We start from the raw sequence: 21661 nt of genomic DNA on the forward strand, positions 1-21661 counted from the left end.
CGAAAATGTTTGCTTCGTGCCCTCTGACCCTCCTCCTTATTGTTCACTTCTTGTTCAGAAATACATAAATGAAAGTTATGAGGTAAAATGGATCTCCAGATCTAAACACTCAAACCTTTTAGACAATGCTATTTGGCAATATCGCATTATCTAGATTATTTGAGGGACTACGATTTTTCTTTTTACGGAAAATATAAAAGGGGACATTTTACATTTTTAGCAACTGTTAATTTATGTTTTCTCATAGTATCGATGAAATTTGTGAAGTTTAGAATCAATTTAGACTGTTAAATTTCTAGGCTCATCATTAAAATTTGAAAAGTTGTTTTAATTGTTTGCAGGCTTTCGTGCCAGTTGTAATGGTTGAATAATTTCCGGTGGTTGCCACGTCATCGGTGTGGACTTGTTGACGTTTCGAGAGACGTGACAGAAGAAAATACCATAACGAATTTGTTAACATTTATTTAAGCGGTTTAAAAATTAAATAAATTTAGTTTCAGAAATCCTGTAGTTCGAAATCGACGGTCTATTAGGATATCATACCTATTTAACCAAATTACCTTAATTTTAGCTTTATAATATGTCCTTGATTTTTTGCATTTACTTAGAAAACACCTTATATAAAAAAAGGATGATTCACAAGTTATCCAAAAAAAATTGGGTATAGATGCGGCATGAAAAATGGGGTCAATATAATAAAAGAAAAAATTGTAAAATCCTTATAGTTTCCGAGAAAAAAAAATTGAAGATATAGAGCACTTTCCACCATTACATCGCTGGGCAACTGTAGTTGCTAGACTTATTCGCGATGTGCGCTATACGCAATGCGCATGGAAAGCCACGTGATCCCAGCGATTCCGAAAACTGAAATCCGATTTTACAATTAGTATTAACGTCATTGAGATAGTATTTACAATAGTTTTTAGTAGTTAGTGTCGAAAATGGCTTACATGTATAGCCACTCGGACTTGATGGGTATCATGAAGCATTTGTGTTATGGTGAAGCAAGACAACATTTGTGTTAGTTCGTAGAAACTGTGTAATACAATTCCAAATGTGTTTACACATGGGTGGACAATAGTTGTTGTAACATCAGGTATGTCAAATTATTTTATTAAGTAAAAGTACAAATTAATTTCATTAATTAATAATAACAATAGCGGTAAAAGCAGTTGAATTTGCTGATATAAAATAAGTGTTATAAATTTATATTTATTTCTTTACTTGCGAAATTCTTTCAAGTTTTTGTCCGTTTTTTATTACAATTCGCTTTGTGTAGAGTCAGGTTTTACAGTGGACCAATTTGCAGTGCCGTGCAGAAGTGTATTTTTAAATAATTTTCGAACTGCCCTTTTTGATTTTTTTTACAAAATTATATTTTGTAAGAATCCCCTGTACATTTAAAATTTTTATTTTGGATATGTTCTAAATCACCCTGTATATTAGGTATATATGAAAAAAATTTTTTAATTTGTTTTCAACACCCTGTATTTAACCTTTTATAATTTTCTCGGAAGTTATGAAGTTTATCTGAATATTACGAAACAAATTATAAAAATGAATTACCTCGTAATACAAACTTTGGAAACTCAAACCGCTGTTTTAATTAAATTTATTGATTTATTCATCCGGCGTTTCATGAAAGTTTTCGAAAGCCGCTTGTGGTTGTAGCACGTTTTCTAATCTTAAAAGGAATTGATTCAGCCTGAGAGACCTTTAACAATAACTTTATTATTTATATGTGGCTTTGAGCGGCAAAATACAATGGCCACAGAGGGTTCCAACAAAAAGCAAAATTTCACATATAACGTCGGGCTATATGAAAGGTTTGGAATTGCGCCCTTAAACCAGGTTTTATCGGATTGCCGCTAGTTTATGTTCCCTGACCTCAAATGTATGAATGACTTCCATTTCTCAGTTTCAGTCAATTTAGTTTTGAGATACGTATTAGTCCAGGAACTAAGCCGTCTAAAAGAGCATCTTGTTGCTATAGAATTAGCCTCAGCATCATAATTTACAGTACATTTTTCTATAAATGTCATGTATACTGTATAAGAAATATGTATTGATTATAACGTTTTGATTGGCTTTTTTTAGAGCCAAAAATAAAAATTGTTACAGTAGGAATCAGAAATTCACTGATATTTCATTGTTTAAAACCGAGAGTGAAATTTATCTATGTGAAATTACGTCATTTGTTTTATACATTATCCACTTCCGTAAATTATCGAAACTTTACACAAAGTTAAAAAATCGAGGTCAGCCCTGGAATTTTTAAATGGTACCTATAGCTTGAGCTTTTAATTAGACGAAAAGAGTATTACACTTTTATAAAATGTATGCAAGTATATGGAACTTTTAGATTATAGTAAATTACAGTTCCTCAATCAGCGTTGATAAAATATCTTGAATATCAGAAACGGTTAATGTTAAAGGATACAAAGCCAGCTAAGTGTGTTTTTCCTCACATTAAAGTTCTTTACTTTGGAAAGGAGTGCTCTGTATAACAAATGAATTAGAAAAGAAATAAAATACTGAACGACCCAAACTAATTTCTCAATTTTTGAGCATGAAGAAAATAATATAAATAATATAAAGGAAAGGGAATATGAGTAGTATAAAAATACGATAGGATACGAGTAGTATAAAAATGACTAATCCAATCCATTTTAACCTTTCTATTAAAGAAAAATCATTGAGGACTTTTTCAAAATAAGAACAAAAACAAGTTTCTTGGGCAAAACCGATTTATTTTATTCGGAATTCAGATTTTTGGCTAGCTTAATTTTTGGTCGTCAGTCAACTTGTGCACACACTTTTCGATAGTCCAAATGTTCCCCCAAAATGCGATAAATTGATGTTTTGAGATGCTTAGTTCCAATTCCACGAATTTCAATGAAGATTTTGGCTGATCCTTGACAAATAATTATCACCATAAATTTGATTTATCAATTGCAACGCTTCAATAAAAGTTTTACCAAGCTTAAAACACAATTTAATATTAACTCTTTGTTCGATGTTCATTTTTGTACCGATGACACAAACATACTGTCACTACAGACGCAATAACTCTATTCTATTCTTCCAAATGTCATGAAATTTTTGTAGTACATTAGTGAAGGATACACCTTTCCGACGCATGTAAACGCCACTAAATGGTCTCAATAGAAATACCTATTTTTGAAAAGTCCTGTTTACGTATTCTGGTATGTAATTTAAGTAGATATATGTATTCCTTCCAAAATATGGTAATATTTTTAATTAGTTTTTAGAAGAATGATTGAAAATATTATTATTACAAACTGGAATATCATTATAAAAATAAAATTACTTAAGAAAAGGCAGTTTATTAATACACTGCAAAATTGGTTCGAAAAATAAACATTTTTAAATTTTAAACAGCATAATTAAATGACTTTATTAGAAATTCTAGAACACGTTTAATGTTAATTTATGAAACCACATTCCCATAATAATTGTCATTATTAAATTAACTATTATTAAGAACGTACATGAAATATTGCGTGCAGGTAAATAATTTACCACTCGCGATTTAAAAAATTATGTGAAATTATGTAAAATGCAATATTCTTTATATAGTTTTATTTATATGTTTTAATAAGGCTTTATTTCATATTTTTCTCACCTAACAATCTAATCAAATCAAATTTTACAATATTAGGTTCTTTACCAAGACCCTTATCTAAATAATGTTATATCGGTTTTTTTTCTTTTACTTGTAGGATTTTTAAAATGTCTGCTTTGTACTCTCAAATTGGAAACAAAATGTGTAATGATTCTTAATTAAATTATTGTAAAATCTATTCAAATCAAATGCGAATAAATCAATAAATATTATGACTTATTTAATAATTAAATGTTCAGAACTAGTTCCTCTTGCCAAAATAGGCAAAAAAAAAACAAATTTAAAATTTCCATCAACTTCTAAGATCTCAACAACCCTCACGAATAGAGTAAAATTTTGAAAAAAAGTCATTTATCAATTTTGACAGTTCATAGTTATTGTTTACCTTGCAAATTCTTAAAATTGTTACTTTCTGCAAATACAGTCGGTGAAAATGTGCAATGTTGAGAGTGAAATTGAGACTTTTTCTTCACCAGAAATTGTGGAAAAGGCCACAAGAACCGTAAACAATTTATTATCCGTAAAATCAGCGAAAACATACGAAAATTTTTTTTTTCTGAATTAAAGGGCTAAAAATAAAGTAGGTAAGCAGTTTTTCAGAAAACATCTTGTTTGTTTATTTTGATAATCAAAAAAAGTTAAATATTAAACATATATCCTAAATACCGTGTTTTATTAAAAAGTGAATGTTTAGAAATCAAAAAAGTCTTCTTAGAAAATCCCCAGATGTTGTATGTATTGTTCCAAGTAAGTAGATTTTAGTTTTCAATGTTTGTCAATATACAAATTAGAATTTGTATATTGTAAATGTAAATGATTTTGAATCAACCCGTTTAGTTTGTTTATTAATGATACAAAAACAAAATAGCACGCAGTCGCAGTTACGGGAAAATATTATAAAATATGCAACACATGCTTGAAACTTTATCCAAAAAATTGTATAAACCAATCTTTTTACTAATTACGTAAACAGGAAATGGGTCGTACAAAATGTAGGCATAAACAAATTTGAAAACATGGGAAAAGAAATTATTACTTACTTAAACCTTCCAAATTCCAATTAAAAGTGGAAATTCCCAATAAAAAAAAATCAAGTTAACGTAACCAAATTTTGAATTCGAATATTGTTGCAAAACCACCAAAAGTGCCGCAGATGTATTTTAATAACTGTATCATCATTTTTTTAAATAAACTTTTCCATAATATTTCCTAGTTATTATTATTAATTTTATTATTATAGGTAATAAAAGTTTTGAAAATAAAGTGCTTATTTTCCATTATTCCGACTGGTTGTAAAAAAAGTAGTGTATACAACTCACATTTATGGCTATTAAAATATTCATATTCATTTACAGCCCTCTTAAAACAAAATGTCTTGTCTATAAAACATCCAACTTTTAGTTCCGTACATTACAGTGAACTTATAGCGTATTATGTACACCTATAATGCGTTTTAATAACCAATTATATATTTTAAAGGTATAAAATATCAAACAGGACACTAAAATTTAATATAAGTTTATATAACATATCTAAAGGCTGTTCCAAATGCAACGAAGGATTTCATTCCGAAGAGTTGGCAGTATTGTGCAGGGTCACGCGTTGTAGTAAAAACGTTACAGTTAAACCAAATGGAGCGCTATACGACGGATGAGCAAATGAAGACTGTGCAAATTCATTACAAGCACGGAGAGTATGTAGCTGAGACTGTGGAAGGAAAGCCCCGAATGAAACAACTGTCAAAAGATTAGTTGCCAAATACGACCAAACAGGTTCGGTTGCAGACAATAGAAAAAAAACAGGCCGGCCTTGTACTGGCCGTTTACCCGGAAATATAGCTGCGGTGGGTGATAGTCTGGCGAAAATTCACGTAACCTCAGTGCACCGTCGGTCACTACAATTAAACATTTCACAAAGCACAATACAGCGGATGCGGATTTTAATAAAAGATTTGCATCTGCATTCATTCAAGATTCAGGTAACCCAGGAATTAAAACCATACGACCATTAAATCTGCCGGACATTCGTTCATTGGATGTTGAAGTGGTCGGTGATTTTGCTAAGAAAATCATCTTTAGTGACGAGGCACATTTCCATTCTAGTGAGTATGCGAACAAACAAAACTATCGAATTTGGGTCAGAGATAATCCTCGGGTCATTCCAGAAAGACCGCACTGTATGTCCAAAGAGTGACAGTGTGGTGTGGATTTTACGATGGTGGGTTGATTGGTCTGTTCTTTTTTGAAAATGAAACTGGAAACGCAGTGACTGTCAGTGGAGAACGATATCGAGAAATACTATTGAATTTTTTGTGGCCTCATTTAGATGGCAAGAATTCGGATTTAAGCAGAATGGTACCATACGGTACGTGAAGCTATCTACTTGTTATAGCAAATTTAATGGACGACTGGTCTAACGTAACAGTGAAATGACTTGGCCATGAAGATTATGCGATCTTACGCCATGCGTAAAAATTGAAAATCCATCTACAGAGAAATTAGTGATGAAATTAGTATTTCCAAATGTGTAGTTAATAGAACGTTAAAGAAAAACAACTTCCACTCCTATCATTCTGAGCATCACCAATTCTTAACACAGCAAGATTTTCAGAAGCGAGTACAGTTTTGTGAGTGGGCAACTATAAAGCTACAACAAGATGAAATTTTTTTTTCAAAGGTGTAATTTACTGACGAGTCATCCTTTGCCAATACCGGTCGAGACAGCCGACATAATTATCACCATTACGCCGATCATAAGCCCAGATTAATAAGACAAGACGATCATCAACACCGCTTTAAAGTCAACATTTGGGCGGGAATATGCGGAGAATATGTCATTGGACCACATTTTCTTGAAGGAAACTTAACTGATAATGGGTATTTTATGGCAATTTTTACAATAGGTACGACTTGCTCCAATTGCAAGGACATATTCCTCCGGATGACTTAAACAGTCAGTGGTTCCAACATGATGCACATTCCACACTGGCGGTAAGTTTTCTCATTATCTAAGTTATGTAAATTCATAGAAAAACTGTTTCAGGTTAGATAATACTTAAATGATTTGTATCCAGATAAGTGGATATGTAGCCAATTCCATGGCCTCCCCGATACCCAGACCTGTCTTGTCTTGATTTTTTTTTATGGGGTTATATAAAAGACAGGGTGTATGAAACTCCTCCCACAAATGTAGAAGATTTACGGGCAAAGATAAGAAATGCTTTTTTGACCCTAACTCCGGAAATGCTGCGAAATGTGTCAAGCAATTTTCGTCGTAGAATTGCTCAATGTCTAGAGAAAAATGGCAGACATTTTGAGCGGTTACCTGTTCATTACTAATTTAACTAGGTCTTTATTACTTTTGTTAGAAATGCACGATGTTAATTTACTGTTTTGAATACCTACTGCATGCGTGTGTTCTTGTTGTCTTATCATAATTTGTATTTGTTGTTCTTTCAAACCTCTCCTTCCGTTTTACAAAACACTTTGTACGAGGATATCTTTGAAAATCTGGATTATTAGTTCGGTAAATACGACTTGCCAATAAACAGTTACCATGAGTTTTACTAATTATTCTATTATTTATTTACTAATTCTTTTTTAAAGTAATTCACAATTATTACTGTCGCTTTTCTATTAAACCTTGTGAATCGAAAATTTTCCAGATTATCATTTGACAGGAGTCTACTACGTTATTTTACATAATAAGCTATTTGTAAACTTCGCATTTCTTCATAGAAATGAGATTTCATGAAAAACTAATGAATTTTGGTATAGGAGCAGGTATAGCAAAGTTGTAAAGAATTTAGTTCTGCATCTCATGGTATGAAAATATACAGGGCGTTGCATTTAAAAAAATCGAGATTTTTCAATTTTTCAATTGGCAATTTTGACATGATATTTTGGTCACCCTGTATAACGCAGGCCAGTTTTTGGAGCATGATTTGGAAGAGTCATCCTTACTAAACATCAGATAAAAAATGGGCTTAGTAGCTATTAATATTCAGTCAGTATAATGTCAGTATTAGAAAATGTAAGCAACCAATATCGACTAGAAAAACCTTTCAAGCGAGATATCTCAAAAACTGTGAATATTTGAATAGAACTATTCTACACAAAGTACCCTTTATTTTTTATGTAGAATCCGAAAAAAATAAAAAAATGTGTGTTTCCATTTAAAAAAACAAAGTTGGTGTCTGTCCAGGAAAAGTGGAACACCCTGTATAGTTGAATATATTTTTAATTTGTACATTCCGAGAAATGTGGCAACACAGTAAAAAGAAAAATTCATATATTCCTCATTTTAACATAGATATTGGACTTTCCCGCACTAGTGGGACACGCTGTATAGGTCTAGTATAATATTCAGACCTAATAATGATATATTTTTAGATATGACCTTTAGTTTGCACAGTACCAATGTTGAAGTCTATATATAAAAACTGATTTGCGTACAACCTTTGAAGGATTACTCGTGTTCTTTTGTTTATTTTATTTGGAGGAATTAGTCCTGAAAGTTAATCTCAACATCGCTTAACACCATGTACTCTGACAAATTCATTTTTCTAATTAGTGTAATTAACTAAGAAAACTGATGTTGGGAAAACGTTGAGTTTTATGAACCAGTTATAACTCCATTCTAACTGTAATAGGGTTTACTTAGTTACTTTATACTGGTTAACTTGTTCCTACGAGAAAAGATTTATAGATACATGTCCAGGTTGAATTTATTTTATATATGTTCAACAGTCGCCTGAAAGATGGTACCAGCAGTGACCGACTTAGACTAAAGATTTATTTCTGGTTTAACGCTTTTCACGCAAAAACTTTGTTGGATTAGTTTTGGAGGATTTAAACTACAACACTGTCCCTCCACCACGCAGAGACAATTTATTTGTTGGAAGTTGGTGAGTTAACGTGGAAGGACACCACCCTATTAATCTCAGTTCACACATGACCTACAGCAGTTTTGCATTTAAAATTTATATGGATGTACACATAGAATTTTACAATTAAATTGATTTCATTTGTTTTTCACCTTCATTGATTTATTTTAATAAGAAATTACACTGAACATGTACTGGACGATATACACTTACGAAGAAACACGCCTTCATAACTACGCTAAACAGTTCACATGGAACTTACCATAAAATATAGTACGTAATAATTAGTACCAGACCAAAAGACAATAAAATAATAATTTCTTACTCATAGGGAAAGTAATTGTAGAAAATAATTAACAGTTGTTTTATGCGTTCGTGTGCAGCGAATAAAAGCTTCTGGCCATGTAAATAACCATATCAAAAACGAAAATGATCGTTCAACATTTACCTAGATGCTATTTTTACTAATGGCAGCGAAGCTTCAAGTACTACACAATTTAGTAATTCCACTATCGTCATAATTATACAATAACATGTACATGTCGGACTTTGATCTGTAGCTTCGCATCGATCAATTTATTCGATGCGTATCTAGCGGCACCCTAATACCTGCTGCGTCGTCCTATGTATTTCATTGTCGTCTGTGCGTGCGTATGTGAGTCTGTTTGACGCTTTGCTCGATCGAGTATTTGGCACATGCTTTTGTGGTAGTCAGTAGCATTGTGTATCGTGAGTATAGAGAGGTACATGGCTTGGCCATAGATTTAGCCTATTTCTGCTACTACAAGGGGTATGGCCGCTTACTAGCATAATATATATTACTACTGTTTATTTATTTGATTGTCGCCACAATGTTTCCAAGGTCTCCTTATGACACAAATTATGCAATTAGATAGAACTGGTAGCTACTAAAACATTGATGTAGAAGATTACTGAATGACCTACATATTTAAATTAAATATTTTAAAGATTTTTCGAAAACAAATATGAAAGTAAACTATACAGTTTCTAAATCGGAGGGAAGTAATTAAATTATCAGCACTAGTAAATATTATTTCCCGTACAGTGTAGGAATACCTATGTATTTACATGTTTATTCCAACTCCAAATACGTATAGTTACAAAAGATTTCTTAAATAAATTGCTTGCTCCGCAAATGGCGCACGTGAAAAGACTCCTCGCAATACAGAAATGTAGTTCCACCACCACTTACTTAGATCAATTTAGTAATTAATTATTGGCTAAATCAATATACCTAATGTATTACTCAGCAACCAGGGTCTTTGAAAGCTCATTATCTTTACCCTCTGCAATATCGCAATTACCAAAACTTTTCCCGGTATGTCAATTATGTCTTTAAACACACGCAGGTGATGAAATTTAACTTCAATGAGGGCTCTTCGCAAAACTATATCTATGAAACGTGTAGCCATAATTAATAATAAATTGTAATATATAACGTAATTTCTAACAAAATACGGTGCAACTGTAGTAATAGAGTAATAATTCTTAAAATACCATTAAGAAAGACTTTATTATAAATGTTTTTTATTAACATCAAACGATGGCTAGCAAAAATAACAGAATATTTACAAATTGGTGAAGACATTGTTATAATTTAATATATTTGTGAAATCTTTTTAATATATAAAAAAAAATTAATAAAAATCAATCAGTCAATAAAATCAAATAAAACAATAATCAAAATTGTCGAATGTAACTAAAATTGGTACTATTGAATAGGTATTAAAAAATCTTCAAAAATTAGCTAATATATTAGTCAGTTTTATTGTATCCAAATCTTTGGCCAATTTATTAAAGCTAAAACTAAAAGATTTACCAAATTAAAGAGCTGTAGAATGTAACATTAAAAGAATGTACAAATGTTTAAAAATGTTTCAATTTTTTTTCAAATAAAAGTTAAAAATAAGTATGATATGCTTGAAAAAAAAAAAAGAAAATAAGAGAAATAATGTACTCAATGTATTCAATGTGGAAAACACAGTTTTTTAATTTTTGTGTGCAATTACTATGAAAATTTTACACCTGTCATTTTAAGACAATTACATACTGTAATTTCGACAGTTGCCCAGGTCAACCTTCAAATTTTTCGGAAATTTTTTTCCTCCTGCTAGGCTAGGCAAACTAAATTAATAAGTGGCAATTTTTTTTGACAGCTATCATATGGTTCAAAAATCAGTACCTATCCAGAATTTTGCTTTGTAATGTTTTTATTTATTTTAAAATAATAAATAGATACAAATAATTATTTACCAAATATTTGTTCCGAGATTTCTTCTATTAACGCTAAATGTTTTTGAAATTCTGGCTGGAACTCTTCTCTTCGCAACGGAGAGTAACGTGGAGCATAATTATTACCTTTATTTTTCATTTCCAACAGATGTCTGTGTTTCATAAAATATATGTAACAATTTGATGAAATTTTGTTCTGCTGAGCCCTGGTTTTACGTAAAAAAGATGGGATATCTTCCTCCAAAATCTTTTGAATAGCTGCGAAAAGGTTTTCTTGATGCGGACTGATTCCAGTTTTTTTCAGTAAATATGGCAAATACTTTAAATTTTTATGAGACATAAGAATGTCCCCTATTTTGGTGCAAGAATTACATATACTATAAGGTTTTAAATTAGTTTTTTGGTTGTTCATGCCATGATTTAATTATTGTAAACAATTAGAAGCTAGAGAAAATTACTGTCAACGTGACGTATGCGAAGACGATTTTGACATCACAAGCCTAAGCCTACTTGATTGCAGTTATGATTTAGTGAATTATACTGCAAACATAAATATCTGAATTCAAAAATTAAATGCCTTTTTTATTACTAAAGTGAATGTAATGTGCTCTTTTTTATATTTAATAAGGATCATTAATAAACTGTCATAGACATCGCATTTCTAAAAAAACTTACTTTCCTTCTATTTTAGTAATACTAAGTGAATTGTACTGCAAAGATAAATATTTGAATTTAAAAATTAAATGCCTTTTTTATTACTAAAGTGAAAGGAATGTGTTTTTTATGTTTTAATAAGAATCTTTGATAAACCGTCATAGGCATCGCTTTTCTACAAAAACTTACTTTCCTTTTATTTTAGTAATACTAAGTGAATTGTATTGCAAAGGTAAATATTTGCGGTTCCACATAACCTAAAACAAAACAAGAACATAATTTTAGCAGTTCAATTTTTTGCTATTTTGCTTTTTTTTCAAATAATCTAAAAGTACGTAATTTATCCTAACGACAGATTCTTTGTAATCATCAGAATTTTTCTTTTTCATGTTAAACGCATAATCTTAAAAAATTGATGCCAACGCAGTCATCGATATTGTTGGATCTTCAACATTGTAGGATCTTTCCGCACAAAAAACTAGAAACTGCCTCCATACGCTTAATTTCGACTTCTTCGTATGCTTTTATGTTTTCGGTCATTTGCAAAACGAGCCATTTTTTAATTTAAAAAAAACGCGTGAAATGCGATTAAATTATGTGACGTTTAAGAAAAAAATATATGTCATGCACCACAAAACAATGTCTACCTGTCAAGCCAACTTTATTTTGGCGAAATAAGTTTCAAAATGAAACATGTCAAATTTTTAAAATAAATTTTGGCTGTAAAATTTTCTTACCGAATCCCCCACGTCCTTGAATTAATGTCCGGAATTTTTTCCACAATCACCAATTTTTCAAGAAAATTTTCAAAAAATACATTTCTTCGGGAAAATTTCCGGAAATAATTCAATCACTAGGAAGATTATAAGTGAAAAATAAGCACAATATGGAATGTGTTGAGGCTAAATTGACATTTGTTCATCCCTGTCTGTTATCGTCTGAATTTATTTTCTGCCGTCGTTTTATTGAATTACTTTGCTTCAGGATTATATCCTACATATTTCAAACTAATCATTTGTTTACACAGTTAAACTTTTCGGCACTCTTCCCAATTCTAAAAGAAACAAAATCTTAGAGTTAATAACAATTTTATTTCAGAATACATTAGGTATGTCTTTTACTCGAAAACAAGATGCCTTGATCGTGCAAAGTTGGTTGCTCGGCGATCACGTGGCTTCTAATCATTTATGAATGCTTCGTACATGTAATTCTATACACGTTCATTCGTACAAATTGTCAATATTTAATATTATAAAATTGTTCATTTATCACAATTTATACCGATAATTTAAAGTAACATCACCGAAGAATTACTTCTCATTAATCATGAATTTAAGAGGTGTAAGATGTACTTGGCATAGCTTGGAAATACAAATTTCTAAATTATGGAATAGTAGAACTTCTTCAACTACTATTAAGTCCACTTTGTCTACTCGTAAATTCAATCCTCTTATCTCTCCATGTCACAATTACTGAAGTCAATAAAAATGTTCTCCAGACGGCTATCTATAGAATTTATTGGAATCGGCAAAGTCAATATGGTTAAACGTTTTTGATAAGGCAGCCGCAGTCGTAAAGGAAGTTTAATGTATGTCAGCGGAAGCCATTTATTAAAATCAAGTTCATTTTCATGAACAACAAAGAAAATTCGGAATGGAATAGAAACAGTTGTCGCGAGAAGGAGATATTATACAACACAAGGTGATGATATCTGTATGTAATTTTATCCAAGGCAGAAAATGACCAATGCAATATAAATTGATCATGTTTTGATTTTAATTAGATTCTATGACTTTTGATATTATCATAATTTGTTAATATAGAGTTAATTATACGAAAATAGAAAACGCTTATGTCTAGTTGTAGGTATTCACTGATATTCATAAGATAACAACACAGTTATAAATAACAAAATAACAAATGTTACAGAAACATTAACTTCCTAAATTGCATAAATTCATCCTATGAACATCCTATAGCTAGCTGCTCTTGATATTCAGTACATCTACAGTTTATCCGTTTGAATTGCAGATGGATATTTTATGGAGATACACAGATGTCACAACTTCTCATGTCCATACTTTGTACAATAATTTTTCATTAACCATAATTAATCCATCCAGGTCAAAATAAAGGGTTGTGAATTATTTTCTTCATCTTCCACCCAATTTCTTCTATTTTTATTTACTCATTTCCTTTAACTTAAATTATTTCCTTTTGTGTTTTATCACCCTATTCTTTCCCACTTAATATTTTTGTACTAGTCTCCTTTAACCCAAAACATCTTTATTTAATTGTAAATATGACAGTGATTGTTGCTTTCGTATTATAAATTTCTAAAATCCCTTTTTGTTTTGATGGAATTCGAATCATCGTTACGAGAAAGATCTCTTTCCTTAATGCCTAGCGACCGAAATGAATGAGCTTATTCGGTGTTCATATTTTCACGTTATGTAGATACAACGTTATAAGAAGTGTGTTATGTAGAAAAATGTATTTAATAATAATAATATACTTGTTTTGCATGAAACTCAGCGATAATAGTGATATTTTCTCTTTATTTTACGTAAAATAGGTTTGAAATGATTCCGCTTACTTTAATTTAGAAAAATTTGTGTAATATATGTACATGTTTCCACCAATATTGACTTAATAATATTAGATCTGATCTGATTGATTGATGAGAATTAATAGTAATAATTATATACTTATTGGACTTTCCATGTCAACTGGGACACCGTTCTCTCCAAAAGTAAAAGCAGGGAAAAAATATGTTTAAGGTCTCAAAATGTTCATATATTCAGGAGCTTTCGAATAAACGATGGCCATTCTCCGGAAAATTTCGAAGTTCAAATTGGCGACTATAATTAGAAATTAAAAAAAAATATTTCAGTACACAGTTTAAAATCATCTGTCCATGGAAAATACCGTAATCTAATAGTAAGCTTTACGATTTTGGACATGCTGAATCCGAATTTCATATTCTTAAAGTCCAAAAGTGGTAGGAGTATTAGTAACAAACATTTTTGTGACCATTTTTTTTTTGTTTTTAGACCATATCTCTCTGGAAAATGGATTTTTTGTCAGAACTAGCTTCTTTTATTTTTTGACGTACTGACTTTGAGTTATTGGATTATGAAGTCTAAAATAATTAGGGCAACTAAAACGGAAAAAAGGATTAGGTATTCTCTAAGAATCTATTTTTATGTTTGTTGATATACTGGCTTTGATTTTTATTCCTGAAGACTAATAAAATTTGGGTGATGAGATCTGACCATTTTAATTTACCATTTTTTTTGCATGCAATAGGTACTGCTAACTCTTTGCAATGGAGACGCCGATTAAAATGAAATGGGTATTTATTTAGACGTCTTATGGATTTATTTAAGTCGGATGCTCATTTGGATAGCCACAACGATGCTGTATGAATATTTGAATTATAGTTATCATTTGAATTAACAGAATATCTTATGTTCAATATCGAAAACAAATGCTTTACTCTTAGGATCAAATGTGTTCAAAGAATGGATATTCATAGAACATCATGTGTTATATGGGATACATTAGAATAAAGATCTAAAAATATGGGCGTAATCGTTAACAATTTTAGGAGATAGATAGAGGAGGTAAAGGTAGACAAAGATTCAGAAATAAAGGTATGATCTTAAAAAAATCATAATTAAAATTCTATTAGCAAACCTGCAGCTAAGGTGACAAACCGACATATATCTTTAGACCTAATATCCAGTGAATCGGATATTGAGAATAATAGCGAAGAGCAAAGTTGGAAACTGGGACTGAGACGGGGAAGTTGTATGCACAGCTAGCAGCTACATACGTATGTGTTAAATTGAATAAGTTTTATCTGTGTGCAAAATAGGGGGTGACTAACTTGCAAAGTTGTTTAATTACTGGTATCTCATTCAGTTGAATCGATTTCTAAAGTGCGAAGTCACGACCAGATATAATTGATATACATATAATGGAACAATTTTAGTATAATGAAATTTGTATTTAATTACCAATGACCAATGAAATAACTACAAAAAAAACAATTCCATTTATTACTCATTAAACAATATAATCGAATCAAAGGTAGTAAATAATAGACAGTGCATTCTTAACATTGCGATTTATATTTTTGATCAGTTACATATATACTTTAATAATTTTAATTTTGTACGAAGTGCTGACATTATTTTGACTCACAATTCACTTATTCACCACAAGTACTGTATTCTTAATTTTGATGGAAATTATTTCGATTCTACTGATTCATTTCTCCCACATCTGGTATTATCAAAATATGAATGATATTCAATTGTGAATCATGTCAACGTTGGATTGGAAGAGAGGGACCTCATCATTCTCACCGGATATCAATCCTTTAGGCTTTCATTTGAGGAGCCACATAAAGATGTTACTATTAATGGTTAATTTCATATTTTAAACCTATTTATTGGAATCGTTCGGCGATTAAAGAAGAAATAATATATTGTTAGACAAAAACTAAAACTCAAAAACGTTATAAATTGTTGGTGTCACATATTCTGATGTTTTATCAATCATCGCATGGTGTCACTATTTATAGGGACAAAGTATATTTAGGTAGTAATGTTAACAGTATTGGTTGAATGAAAAAAGTTATGAATTGCATGTGTCGATAAGAGTTGTGATTAATCGTTTGTAAATTTTATATATTGTATTATGTCATTATTGCAACAAGGTGTCGATTTGTATAAATTATCTTTTCTTTGTATTTCATCAAAAGCTGACACTATTTATTATTTCATTAAATATTTTTTTATATTTCACGCCAGACAATTTGGGGATACATGTAACATATTTTTCTATTTAAGCAAATGGGAGGAAATGGAGGAGTCTGATATGGTTTACGGATGGCTTCAAAATGGCCACGCGCACAGGTGCAGGAATATATGGACTCTGACCCAAAGTCTGGGGAGGTTTCCCATTATATTTCAAATAGAAATTTTCGGGATAATGACGTGTTTAACAGAGAATGTACGTAGAGGCTATAAACATAACCTCATGTCATATTCTCTGACAATCAAGCAACAATTAAGGCTTAAGGTAAGTTTTAAAACAAATGGGAATATTTACAAATGTGTTTAGATTGTGTTGGGTGCCAGGACATAAAGGCATTGACGGAAATTAGAAATTGGATGAAGGGATCCGAAACAGATTTCATTGGTCAAGATCCCTTCTGTGGCACATCTTCCAGTGTAACCAGGGGTCTCTGGGCAAATGGACTGAGTCACAACATAGGAAATACTGGGCTTGAATAAACTGGACACTGTCACGTTTGGAAATATCTATACAAGCTAAGGCTTGTAGACAGTCTTGTCTGCCAAGATCGAATGCCCAGGATTTGCACATAATAGAATGACGCTCCTGGAAAAAAACCTTTTTGGAACCCAAGGAGCTGAGAAAAGTGTAGGCAAGGTAACTCTTGGACTTTGTTCGAAGAATAAAGCTACTTTCTGAATAAGTTTGAACAGTGGGATGCAGGCTGCGGGGCTATGGGACTTGAATAGAACCTAACCACAGAAGAACAAGACTATAATAATTAATATAGAAACCTAACTTTTAGAGAAAATGACATTTTGACACGACAGATTATAGTGTGAATTGTTTTTTGATGAACCGATGTTTCTTCTACTCTTAAAAGATTTTGCTAAAACCAAGGCTCATTTGGTAACAAACATCAGTGTACAACTGTATCTAATAACATTTTACTAAATGTATTCAGTATGCCTTGCGGGAATGCAAAAGTTAACCCCCATTGCTTGAAAATAAATAAAAATCATGATTACGGATTCCTTAATATTTTCTACATTTGGTTATTGTTCTCTCATGTAAAGCCATTGTTTAGATATCTGATAAATATAGAGTTCAAAATTCTTTTTAAGAAAATATGATCATATATCACAAAACGTACAAGAAATGTAGTGGTTAAATATATGAAAAACTGTTTTCTTTTGCGATTATGATTACTAAAAAATCAGATAACTTATTTGGAAAAATTCTAATCCATGAGAATATTAATACAAATAATACGAGGGACAAATCTAAATCTTTTACTTATATACCTCTAGAGTGCATAATGATTTTCTTATGTGACTAAGTATACATAATGTCAATGTATGCTAAAAAACTTTTCTTCAGAACATACATATTTGACATGACCATTTTTTAGTTACCAACTTTTGATTCGAAATATTATGCCTTCTCAATAATATTTTCTCTCTCTGTCTCGCAGCTGTTACGCTGAATTTATTTGCTGTTTTCTGTTACTGCTATTTAAGTTCAAATTTACTTCAATGTAATTCCATGAAAATCAATTAAATCAAGATCATTATTTACTATTTTTCAAAAATATATACAGTAATGTATACAGCAAAACAATAAGAAAGTCTTAACCTTATTCTACCACATACTATACAAATACATAGCATGTAACAAACTCCATTTATAATTGCCCAAATGTGTCTAATTCACGTTTTCTTCACAGTAATTATTTCGTTACATTAAGTCTAGTCTTGCTCTAACCAACAGAGTCATGCATATACATAAAGTTAACTTTGAAATTATACAAGCAACTATGAACCCTTTATCTCAGTAAATTTAATCCTGTTAGCGTTATTAACACACACACACAAGTTCCGCACTAAGATCTTAAGTAATCCAGTTTTTATTTGTGCAATTTGCTACGAATTTTCGTGATATTGAGGTTTTGTAATGACATGACAAATTTCATTTGTTTCCAAGGAAATGAAATGAATTTATTTGCACTGCCTGCCTATAGATAAAATTCTGTTACCAAATGAATGTAATAACAATAAGGGATTGAAAAGGAAGCAATGAAACCAAAGCTTGAAAAAAAATAGTGAAAAGGTAATATACAAGGTCTGACACTTAATACTCCCCAAACTTGAATCTCCTATAACATAACAATGATAGCAAATCAATAGCTTTTGTTACTATACAGGGTCTTCAAAATTGGATAGAATAACATTGCCATATCTAAAACTGTCAGAGCAAAATTACTTACTTTAGTATATATCCATTTTTCTCCGAGAAATCGAAAATATCATTGTTAGTTCAGATTTTAAAAAAAAATTGAGATTTACAGATATCGATTTGATCGTTTTGTGGGTTTATCTGACAAGCTGTACAAAAACGCATTTCAAATATCATTTTTTGTTTTTCTATTGGATATGGAATCCTATAGTTATTGTAACATTTCGTCTTTCAGTAACCATTATCAGTTTAGTCACTGATATACATATTTATACTGAATTCATATTTAATCAAGATTCAGTATTATAACGATTTTTGTTAGTTATATGTTTTTTATTTTAATGCATTTTCTATTACAATTCTGAATATTTTTGGTGGAGACATTTCCATTTTATTTTGTCTTAAACCGGAAAATGTTAAAATAATAATGGGAGCTCTTGAAGAATTTCCTTTTCATCTAATATAAATGTACATACGTAACTCCTCCATAACTAATGGCAAAGTAATTAACAACCTTCGATCCGAAAAGTTTTTGAAATGTTTCCGGTAGTGGCAAACACAAACTTGTAATCATACCTTAGCGATATAAATAACGAATCATTTGAATAATGAATAAGTCTAACATCTAATTCTGACAAAAGGGAAATTTCTCGGGCGAAGTCACGCAACTTTCTGTTTAATTCCTTTTGATATGAATAAATTATTACACCTTGCGTTTTCGTCGACGAAATAGAATTATGTACATTACAACTCTCAAAGTTTTTTATCAATTCGGGCACTAAGGAGGTTTACGAAATACAGAAGTGACGAGCTTAATTAAGAATATTGAGGAATTTCCATTGTTCCTCTGAAGTCTCGCAAAGCGTTTTTTTTTCAATATATTACTTGTTAATTCTGCCTCTGTTGAAGCTCTTGTTGAAGAATTAATGAGAAAGTGGACATATTCTTCAAATTGTCAGTGGTTGTACGAAAACTGTGGTAGTCTTACGTTCCATGAAATGAAAAGTAGCATTTTCATCCCTACAAAATTCAACTTGTGCAAGAACTCAATGAAGTCGATCCCGACCGCCGCTTACACTTTTGTGAAATTATTTACACCGGCAAATACTTTTTTCAGACGAGGCCACGTTTTGTCTCAATGGTACAGTGAACCGTCAAACTTGCAGGTATTAGAGTCGGGAAAATCCTCATTGGATGGCAGAGACACATACCCAACACCCACAGAAATTAAATGTGTGGGCTGAAATAGTTGACAACAGCAGGGCCTTTCTTCTTTGAAGGAACCCTTATAGGAGAAAGATATTTAGAGTTTTTACAAAATGACCTTGTTGCAGCGCTTGCAGTAATTTTTCCTAACGATAATGACCCTGATATTCCTGATGACACCATATGGTTTCAGCAAGACGGTGCACCTCCGCACTATGAGTGCCCTGTTCGAGATTTTCTGGACAATTGTTTTCCTAGGAGATCGATCGGCAGTCGAGGACCGATAGAATGGCCCGCGAAATCCCCAGACCTTACACCCCTGGACTATTTCTTATGGGGCTACTTAAAGTCCAAAGTGTACGTTAATAGACCACATAATTTAGAAGAACTCCAAAATTGTATTATAGATGACATACACAGAGTTACCCCAGAAATAATTCATAATGTGCAAGAAGAATTTCTACACAGACTTGCGTATTGTCAAGAAGTCGGTGGGTGGCAATTCGAACACTTAATTTAGGTAGAAAACTTAATGAATTGTATTTGCTTGACATAGGAATCGTTATTTTTTTAATCAATAAAATTTACGTTTTGTAACATTTAATCGTCATTTACTCGAAAACTTTCCTATGTAAGGTGGCAACATTTTAATACTGTCAGATCGACAATGAAACGATCTTTCAGAATCAACAAAAAAAATAGTAGGTTGCTATTTAAAAAAAATGTCGATGACGTCATTACTCGAAAACAAATGACGGTTGAAAATCGTCTTTTATGCTAAAATATGTATTTTTTAAATTAAAAATCGACTGTTCGAGGATTTTTCCCAAAAAAAAATTTGTTTCGTTTTTACTGAATTTATTCCATACTTTAGGCGCGTACTGTATAAGGGCAAATAATTTGGTGAGAATCCATATATAGGATGTTCTCTTTTTAGTGCCTGTGCGCCACTGGCTATCCAGCAACTTTTTTGTGTGTACGCCAGTGACGCCAGAATTTATATTTTTATAAATAAAATAAAATATTTAGAAGATTTTTTGCCTCTTACAAGATTCTGATATCGTTTATGGATTTCAAGTAAAATTGGCATTTTTTACACATTAAATATAGGCAAAAATTCCGATTACCAAAAAATAATTTATAACTGCTGCCTAAAAGCCGGGAATAATAATGAAAAAATTTCACATTAAAAAAAAACAAAAATTTGCTACACATTTTCAGTCTTGGTACTATCAATCAATAAAATAAAAAATCAACACTAGTATTTTAAGTAAACAGTATCAACTAATAGTGTAAGAAAGTCAACATTAACATTTTAAATAAATCTAAATTGATATTTGTAAAACATTGATTTCATTTTGTATTCTTTCCCATAATTCGTTTTCTGTATTTACTGGAAAGCTATAAACTGTGGTCCTCAGCATTCCTCAAGGAAATAATTTCATGGGTTTAGGTCCGGGGATCGAGGCGGCCATTTTAAAAGGGCATTATATCCTCTACCTATACACCTGTTAGGATAGTACTCATCTAAGTGTTACCTTACCGATTAGGCAAAATGGGGAGGGCCCCATCACGCATGAAAATCGTATTCATTCGTAGTGTTATCGGCAACTCTTCAGGCAGATAGGGTAATCTCGTTTGTAAAAATTTTAAATAATTTTTTACGTTCAATGTGGGAGGTAATATAACAAGAACAATTAAAATACTACCAACAGTTCCAGCCCAAACATTATTCTTAAATTCATATTGGAATCGTCTTTTGCTGATTGCATGTGGAGTTTCATCACAATAAACATGTCCATTAGGTGAATTAAAAAATACCCCTTTATGTAAAAGCGGTTTCGTCCATAAACAATATTTTCTTGTGGAATTATCGTCTCTATTTCCAAGTTCCTTAATACTTTGACCAAAGCAAGACGTGAAGGAGGATCTACTGGCAGGTAAAAGTTCTTGAACTGATTGAAGGTGGAATGGAT

This window comes from Anoplophora glabripennis, unplaced genomic scaffold, assembly GCF_000390285.2.
Source record: "Anoplophora glabripennis isolate ALB-LARVAE unplaced genomic scaffold, Agla_2.0 scaffold142, whole genome shotgun sequence".
Taxonomy (NCBI): domain Eukaryota; kingdom Metazoa; phylum Arthropoda; class Insecta; order Coleoptera; family Cerambycidae; genus Anoplophora; species Anoplophora glabripennis.